This window comes from Pongo abelii, chromosome 6 (genome assembly GCF_028885655.2).
Source record: "Pongo abelii isolate AG06213 chromosome 6, NHGRI_mPonAbe1-v2.0_pri, whole genome shotgun sequence".
In the NCBI taxonomy this organism is placed as follows: Eukaryota; Metazoa; Chordata; class Mammalia; order Primates; family Hominidae; genus Pongo; species Pongo abelii.
In genome coordinates, this window is record NC_071991.2 from 84,425,191 (window position 1) to 84,435,114 (window position 9,924).

Below are 9,924 nucleotides of genomic sequence, written 5' to 3' on the forward strand. Positions count from 1 at the left end.
TAAGCAAGGGAAATAGTAGGAGATGAAGTCAGAAAAGTAACAGGGGTCCAGATCCTGTAGAGTTCTTTTCTTTTTTTTTTAAACAGAGCCTCACTTTGTCACCCAGGCTGAATGCAGTGGCCCGATCTTGGCTCACTGCAACCTCCTGGCCTCAAGCAATCCTCCCACCTCAGCCTCCTGAGTAGCTGGAGCCACAGGTGCACTCCGCCACGACCTGCTTATTTTTGTATTTTTTGTAGAGACAGGGTTTCACCATGTTGCCCAGGCTGGTCTGAAACTCCTGAGCTCAAGCAATCCGCCCGCCTCAGCCTCCCAAAGTGCTGGGGTTACAAGTGAGCCACCATGCCTGGCCTCAGATCCTGTAGAGTTCTAAAGGTCATTCTAAGGACTTCAGCTTTTACTCTGGGTAAGACTAGGAGCCATTGGAGAATTTTGAGCAATGAATGACATGATTTGGCTTATGCTGTTCACGGACATTTGGCTGCTATGAGGAGAAAGGGGGATCAGTTTGGATGTTATTTCAGTAATCCCAGATAATGGGAATTTGGGCCATAGTACTGTAGTGGAGGAAATGATGCGGAATCAGATTCTGGATATCTTTTGAACATAGAACCAATAGTATCATAGGAGTTGTAGATTGGATATGAGGTTTGAGACAAAAAGAAAAGTCAAGGTTGACTCCAACATTTTTGGCTTGAGCAACTGAAGTGATGAAGTTGCCAGTAACCAAAATGGAGAAGAGAAAATCTGGGGACCAAGTGCTCAGTTTTGGACATGGTAATTTAGACATACACATTAGGCATCCAAGAACTGATGTCACCCTTAGACATCAGTTAGTCTGGAATTCAGGAGACAGGTCCAAGCTAGAAATAAAAATGTGAGAGTAGTCAGTATTCAGGATGTAGATGGTATTTTAAGTTAAGGAATTGGATGAGATAATCTAGGGCCATGCTATTCAATACAACAGCTATTAGCTAGTCTGAATTGAGATGTGCTGTAAGTGTAACACTTTGGATTTGGAAGACTTAATATTAAAATAAAATATTGCACTATTTTTATATTATTAAAATGATTATATTTGGGACCTATTGGGTTAAATAAGATATATATTAATTTCACCAGTTTCTTTTTTTTTAAATGAAGTTACTACAAAGTTTCAAATTACATATGTGGCTTGCATTTGTGGCTCACATTATTTTTCTATTGGACCATGCTGCTTTAAGGAGCAAGTTTAGATGGAAAGGTGTTACAATGACTGAGTTTTGGAATACTTCAACTCTAAGAGGGAGGCAAGGTGAGCAGAATCTGCAAATGAGACTGAGAACAGTGGCTATATATGTGAAAGGAATCAGTAGCCAAGCGAAGAAAGTGAAGGAGGAGGGAGTGATGAACCAAGACAGCTGCTGCTAATAGGTCATGTAAAATGAGAATTGAGAAATAAACATTGGATATAGCAAGGTGAAGGTCACTGGAGGCTTCCATAGAAGGCACTGTAAATCAATCATTAATTATTTCCAAATGAGTGCAAGCACTGCTTCAGTATCCTTCTCAATAAAGAGCCTCTGGCAGTCATGTCCAAAGGACCAGAATTGAAAAGGGAAATAAAATCTAATTGGTCTCCTCTATTGGGGTTACATTCTAGTGATTCTGTTTATAACATCTGTAAAATTCATGATTTAATTAAGCTACATTTCTTTTAGTGTTGATGTGCCTTCCAGTAGTAAGAATACCGCACAACACTCATTTCCCCTGAGAGATTAAATACAAGATTTTTTATTTTTTTTTTGAGACAGGTTCTCACTCTGTCGCCCAGGGTGGAGTGCAGTAGCACGATCACAGCTCACTGCAGCTTCGACCCTCCAGGCTCAATTGATCCTCCCACCTCAGGCTCCTGAGTAGCTGGTACTATAGGTGCATACCACCACACCTGGCTAATTTTTAAAATTTTTTTGTAGAGATAGGGTCTCCCTACATTGCCCAGGCTGGTCTTGAACTCCTGAGCTCAAGCAATACACCCTTCTTGCCCTCCCAAAGTGCTGAGATTACAGGCGCAAACCACCGTGCCAGGCCTAAATTCAAGATTTCTAAAGGTACTTTTTATATTTTCCACTTGAATGGTACTAGTTCTTCATTGGTAAGATAGCAAACTAGTGTATGTAGGATACCTATGTGAATCAGCAAACAAGATTGTTCTAATACTGCAGTTAAATGTTTTGAGCTTTCTCCACCACCCCACCACCCTACTCCCAGGATGTGTTGCCATTTCCATGTTATTTGATCTTTCACAAATTAGTCAGGTACAACCTATCAGTCATTTCATTTTAGTCACCAATACATATCACTTAAACCTTGACCTCACAAAAGCTGCAGCAGCAATTAAAGCAATTCCTTAGATTCTGTCAAGAATAATAATAATTAAAAAAACTCTCCTATTTTGTCTGGGACAAAATATACCTCCTAAGTCAGGAGTCGGGACATTACAGTTTGTCTTTAGCCTATTTTCTTGTGGATTAAATAATATTTCTTTGGCCATTTCTTACTAGGTCTATTTAAAATATATTTGATCATTTTTGTTGCTATTCTCTGAATCTCTGCCAAATTCTCAAATAACTAAGTATCAAATGATTGTCATTAAATATTTGAATTATGTGTCTCTCCATAGCATACTTATCTTGTATTTCATATATGCTTAATTCCTATTTGTGTCACACATATTTTAAAAGCAATATAACATGATTGAGTTATTAACCTCATTTTCATTTAAATGAAAATCACATTTTTCCCTTACAATGCTGGTTTTGCCTTCTCTTTAGCCTGTGGTCTTCTGGAGTTTTCACTTGAGTAAATTATCAATATGTAATTCAATCATACCATTGTCCTTGAATCTCTAAAATGTACATGTGCTTTTAAAATTTAACCCAGTTCTTTAAGGCACCTCGCCCACTAGTGAATGCTGTATCTTGTTATACAAACCATTTTTAAAATGTTATCTTGTACTGAGTCAGATTCCCTCAAACATCTCATCAATGACTCTTCACAGATATTCATCTTTCTCATTCCTCAGAAGTATTTATTTATTTTTACATTTTTAAAATTAATATTTAATAGATGTATATATTTTCAGGGTACATGTGATAATTTAATATTCATACAGTTTGTAAAAATCAAATCAGGGATATCCATCACCTTAAATATTTAAATATATCCCCCTTAAATATTTGTCTTTTCTTTATACTAGAAACATTCTAATTATTCTCTTGCAGCTATTTTGAAATATACAATAGATTATTGTAAACTATAGTCACCTTACTGACATATCAAACACTATTTTGATATGGTCAAAATATGGTCTTATTTCTCCAAACTGTTTATTTGTGCTCATTAATCAACCTGTCTTCATCCCCTAGGATTTTACTAATTACTTCCTTCAATTTTTGAAGTGTAGATTAATATACCAAAGATCTAGATAAATGATCCTATGGTAATAAAACTGTTATTTGATTATAAACAGGACCAAAACCTGATTATAAACAGGTTTCAGAGGAAACCTGCATCTATGATTTTTTTTTCTAAACTAGGTAGAGTAATGATCTACTCAGCTGTTTAAGCATTATGTCGATCTTCATGGCTTTGCTTCTCTTTAGAAGACACTGTCAGTTAGTATTTCCACCAAACACTTCCAACCTTCACTTGCCATGCAAACCGCCCCAAACTGTGCACAAGGTCTTCCTTCCAGTGGCAACACTTCCAAACTATTTCAGTTAATGACCTTCTTCCACTCTTCTCAACTTGATATCTTGGAGTTATCTCTGTTTGTTCATTTTGAGACAGGGTCTCACTCTGTCACTCAGGCTGGAGTGCAGTGGTGCCATCTCAGCTCACTGCAACCTCTGCCTCTTGGATTCAAGCAATTCTCCCACCTCAGCCTCCCAAGTAGCTGGGACTACAGATGCACACCACCATGCCCAGCTAATTTTTGCATTTTTTGGTAGAGATTGGTTTTCAGCATGTTTGCCAGGCTGGTCTTGAACTTCTGCCCTCTAGTGATCCATGTGCCTTGACCTCCCAAAGTGCTGGGATTACAGGCATGAGCCACCATGCCCGGCCAAGTCATATATTTTATTCCTTTCTACATCATCCATCATATTAGATACTATGCCCTGTGGGCTTTTCTTTTCCCCAGCATCTGACTCCTTTGCAAATTTTCCTTTTCCATTGCCACCATGGTAGACTAGTCCTTTATCTCATATTTCAAAAATTCCAGAAGAATCCAAGCAATATGTCTGCCTCATTCTTCCCCATTGCATTCTGGTCCTCATAACTGTCAGGTTAGCTTTCTAAAATGCAAATTTCATTTAATTATTTTATTATAAAATTACTTCTTGCTACCCATAAAATGAACTTCAAATTCCTAAATCCATTCAAGGCCCTCTATCATTTGCCCTAGTTTAACTATGTAGTCCTAACTCCAACTCCTCCCTCTCACCAATTTCCCATTCTAGTCAGACAGGGGTTCATTGGGCTTCACGTGCATGACTGATTAATCACATTTTGAACAATGCCAGAAATCCATACACAATGTCACAGTTTTTATCGGACGTCCAATTGAGCTTATTTTGCAAATATGATTGGTGCTCTTTGTAACTAGGGTTAAACGGAAGGAAAAGGACATCAAATGCCAAAACCAAAAATGGTTATTCTTACTAATAGCAGTGAAAGGTATATAAATAAAATAGGAAGCAGCATAATAGTACATCTTCCACATTTTATAGAATAAGAAACTAAGGCCTGAGAGGTTAAATGACTCACCAATTTTCCATGGACGGGTAGCAAAAGTCCTAGCTAGTTCTAGTCCTAGGCCTCCTGATTTAAGTCTTGCTCCATTTTGCTCAGCTGGGTCTCCAAACGAAACCAGTTTAGAGTTTAAAAGGAGTAAATACCTGCTTACAGAATGTATTAAAGAAAACTTAGGACAAATTCGTTAGTGTTTTAGGTTTCAAAAGATAATTCTTTTGAAATAATGATTTATGAAACTAGTATTCTTTTAAAATGACCTATAATCTAATGAAATGTTAGAGAAATTTAAGGTGTTACTATTATGAAAGGATTTAATTATAAGCCTATATTCCAAGATGTTGCAATTGATTACTGAATAATACATACTAATTTCAGATCTCCAAGGATGTTCATATTGCCAAGCAGTCACAGAATATAAACTAAATGAGTTCCCAAATGAGTTGTGTCAAGTGTCCATGTTGTTTTTTAGAGTCAAGATATATTTAGTTTAAATGTGAAAAGAAATTTCAGGTAGTCTTTCTGTTTCAGTCAACAGTCTGTGAAATGTCAAATACTCACTATTGTTACATTGGCTTCTTAGGAAAACTGCCCCTAGGTACTATGGCTTGTGTTAATTTTCAGTGAAGCCAGTCTTGTTTATCCTGGTCTACAAATGTTTGGACACTATAAAGACTAGACATGAAGGAGGCTGACCTCCTGTGAGCTAGAGCGGCATAAAATTCAAGCCAATTTTGGCACTCCATTTTGAATGGTGATATATGGATCTAATAACATTCTCTCTGTCTTGGAAAGTAAGATGCGTTGTAAATTAAGAGAATTCAGGTCATTAGAGTTTAGGCATGATTCCAGTTTTCCATAAGGCCTGCTCCACTATTGCTTCCCGTCGTGGAAGGGCTTAGAGAAACTCTATAACTGAAAAGATAACATCTGGGGCTACCTTACATCCCACTGTGTCCTTGCACAAAACCTCCATTGCCAAAGGTGATATGGATATAGCTTTTCTTTGCATCTTTAAAGAGCTTAACAAATAGATCTCATGTAAACTGTAATGCCATTTTTTTGAAATAGGGAAACACTATAAAATATTTAAACTCTTTCTATATCTTCAGAATTGACATGTTTTCATATTAGTCTTTATCCCCCCATCCTTCATCCAAGAAACCAGTAATAGAATTCACCATTGTGAAGGTATGAAAGGTAATTCTGGATTGATTATACACTCCTCTGTGTGAGTGTAGCCATCTACAGAACCTCACTAAAGAGTCTTGCAGAGTAAGTTTTCAGCCAACAATCATAAATTTCTCTTTCTAGTCCAACAACTGGAGTACCATTTGGATTTCTACAGCAATGATTTACTAAAAGCTACCTAAAAGTTTGAAAGTAAGTATTGAATTTGACATCTGTATTGACAAATAAACTAGGATATGATATAGTACCATTTTAAAAAAAATTTTTATTTTACTTTAAGTTCTGGGATACATGTGCTGAACAGGTAGGTTTGTTACATAGGTATACATGTGCCATGGTGGCTTGCTGCACCTATCAGCCTGTCAAATAGGTTTTAAGCTCCACATGCATTAGGTATTTGTCCTAATGCTCTCCCTTCCCTTTCCCCCCACCCTGCCACAGGCCCCAGTGTGTGATGTTCCCCTCCCTGTGTCCATGTGTTCTCATTGTTCAGCTCCCAATTATGTGTGAGAACATGTGGTGTTTGGTTTTCTGTTCCTGTGTTAGTTTGCTGAGGATGATAGTTGCTAGCTTCATCCATGTCCCTGCAAAAGAATTGAACTCATTCTTTTTTGTAGCTGCATAGTATTCTATGCGGTATATGTGCCACATTTTCTTTATCCAGTCTATCGTTGATGGGCATTTGGGTTGGTTCCAAGTCTTTGCTATTGTAAATAGTCCTGCAATAAACATATGTGGGAATGTGTCTTTATAGTAGCATGATTTATAATCCTTTGGGTATATACCCAGTAATGGGATTGCTGGGTCAAATGGTATTTCTGGTTCTGATATAGCACTGTTTTTTAATCATTTAAAATACAAAATTTTTAAGTCTACAGGTAGAATTATTATTTAGAGTTGTAAAGTTTGCTGATTTTCCTTTACGAGACAGATTTTAACTTTAATCTTTATACATTCTATAGAAGTTTAAAAAAACTTAGACATTATGTTAACATATGAATTACATGGGTTGATTTATTGATTTCATATCTTCTACTACAGTGGTTCCTAAACTTTAATGTGCTAGTGGATTACATGGAGTGTTTATTAGGAACATAAATTTCTCAGGTCATGTTTAACAAGTAGCCTATGTGACAGTGCCAGTGATGCATGTGGTCTGTAAGTAATGATTTGCCAAATATGTATCAACACACATGTGAAATTATTGTTTATTTTTTATGATATTAGTTATAGTCTTTGTTATAGAATTCAAACTTGGGGAGAATTATAAATGTTATAATTCCTAATAGAGGAAGCACATCTTTAAATAATCTAGGTTTGAAAATCAGGCAAAATATATTAACAATTCACAGAAAAAGAAATGTAAATAATACTTTAACAGGAAAAATTGCTGGACCTTGCCCAATAATGAGACAAACACAAACTGAAACTACACTTAGATACCATTTTATATATACATTAATTAGGTTGGCAAAAATCCAAAAGTTTGCAACATGCTGTGTTGGCATGGTTTTGGGGAAACAGCCACTCTTACATGTGCTGGTAAGAATGCAAAATGACATAATTCCTGTCAAGGAGGATTTTGCAGAAACTGGCAAGATTATATGTATTTACTCTTTAATCCTGTAATCCTATTTCTAGAAATCCAACCCATAGATTTACTGGCAAAAATATACAATAATGTATATACAGGTCTATTCATTGCAGCATTGTGTATGATGACAAATGACTGCAAACAAACCAAATTTTCAATAGAGAACTGACTGAATAATCTTTGGTAGATCCACACATAGGGTACTTTACAGCTGTGAAATAGACTCAATCTCTGTATGCTGATATGACCCAATCTCTAGAATATTATTAGATGATATAAGCAAGGTATAGAACTGTGTTTATAATGTGACAGTTTCATGTAAACAAAGGAGGTTATATGCGTGTGCGTATGTATTTGAAACAACAGAAACCTAAACCAAACACTTTTTTTCTTTTTGAGACAGGGTCTCACTCTGTTGCCCAGGCTGGAGTGCAGTGGTGCGATCACAGCTTACTGCAGCCTCGACCTCCAGGGCTCAGATAATCCTCCCATCTCAGCCTCCCATGTAGCTGTGACTACAGGCATGCGTCACCATGCCTGGCTAAGTTTTTAATTTTTGTAGAGATGGGGTTTTGCCATGTTGCCTAGGCTGTTTTCAAACTCTTAGGTTCAAGCAATCTGCCCACCTCGGCCTCTCAAAGTGCTGAGATTTACAGGCATGAGCTACCGCACCCTGCCACCAATCACTTTAAAAAGCAGTTACCTATAAAGGGAGGGAGAGAAGAGGATAGGTGGGAAAGGATGTAAAGGTAGACTTCTCTGAATGTACATAAATGCAATGTTTTACATAATTAAAAAACAAAATTAAATCAAAATGGAAACAAAATCCCTTAAAAAATACTAATGCCACTGTACACCAATGTAGTGGCATAAAAACACTGAGAAAAGATAAAATGCAAAATAAATGATAGAATTCAAAAATAACTATTTTGCAAACCCCAAAGAAATAATGGATCTGGGCAACATCTATCAATGGGTGTTAAAGCCATTAGTTGTAAGACTGATTGAAAATTTTCTAATGAAAGGATCAGGATATACCATCTAACCCTACTGATCAGACTCACTATCACTCAGAGTGGAATAACCAGACATTACATGCCTCATAATGCGATGCAACAGGAAGTGCAGTAGTACCACCTATGTAGTGTTCTTGCCTTGAAAAAGAACCAGAATCTAATTAAGCCTCTGTAGCCAAACACCAGTTTATATGGAATCCAGTGGTGAAATAATGAGTTAAAGGACGCCATGAGAAAACAGTCATCGAAATCTAGAATGTGAGACATTCTACATGACTAGATCTTGTACGACTGTTTTCTCTAATGGAGGGGGAAAAGTGGACAGTCCTAGCATAACAAGACATAGATACATAATCAAATAAAGTTTGTAGGCATCTTCTGAACTCTGTTTCTAACAAACAACTGAAAAAATACATTTTTGAGACAATGCAATGGACTGGGTATTAGAGATGGCAAGGAATTACGTTTACCATATAAGATGAGGTGGATATGTAAAATGCAAGTGTCCTTATCAGCAAAAAACTAATAAAGGTGATGTTCATAGAATACATTTTATAACTCAAAAGTCATTCATTTTGACTGCTACAAGAGGTCACCATCAAGCATTTCCAGTTCCCAATCGTTATACTATATAAATATTGTATTTTTTAGTATGATATTCATTGGTTGTAAAGTCTTAGGTTGAGCATTTTGCCAACCAGTTTTTGATTTTCATTTTATTTACAAATGTACTCATGACCAAACAGCTCTCCAGAACTTATAATATAAAATATACAACTTATTTGTATACATGTATTTTTAACATGTTATACTATATTGGTATAAGTAATGATTTCACAAAATTTGTCCTTGTTTATGATTTGATTAGTTTTGCATTCTTATACAGGAGGGAATGTAGATTTGTATATCAATGAAATTCAGTTCTGCATAGACTGACCAAGGGATTCATGAAAAAAAAAAAAACAGCTTAGGTGTAAAGACATAAAATTAGAAACAGATAACTCACTTTAGTATCCGTATTGCTGTACTTTTCATGATTACTCTTTTTTCCATTACCTGTTCAGATAATGAAAAACATAAATTGATTTTCAATAAATGTCTTATGACAGTTTCCGTTCTATGTATTTTAATCCAAGTTGCTATAGCAATCACTGCAGTCCCTAGGAACTAGAGATGAGAAAGTAGTGGAAACGATGAATTCACAGAGCCTGTATACAGTTTTGATCTCTTCTCTTTAATCTCCTCTGTTTCGTCTTTGATAATTTATGAAAGTTATATCTGCACAAGACAAGCTAAACAGTAGATTAATATAATAATCTAGAATACTTG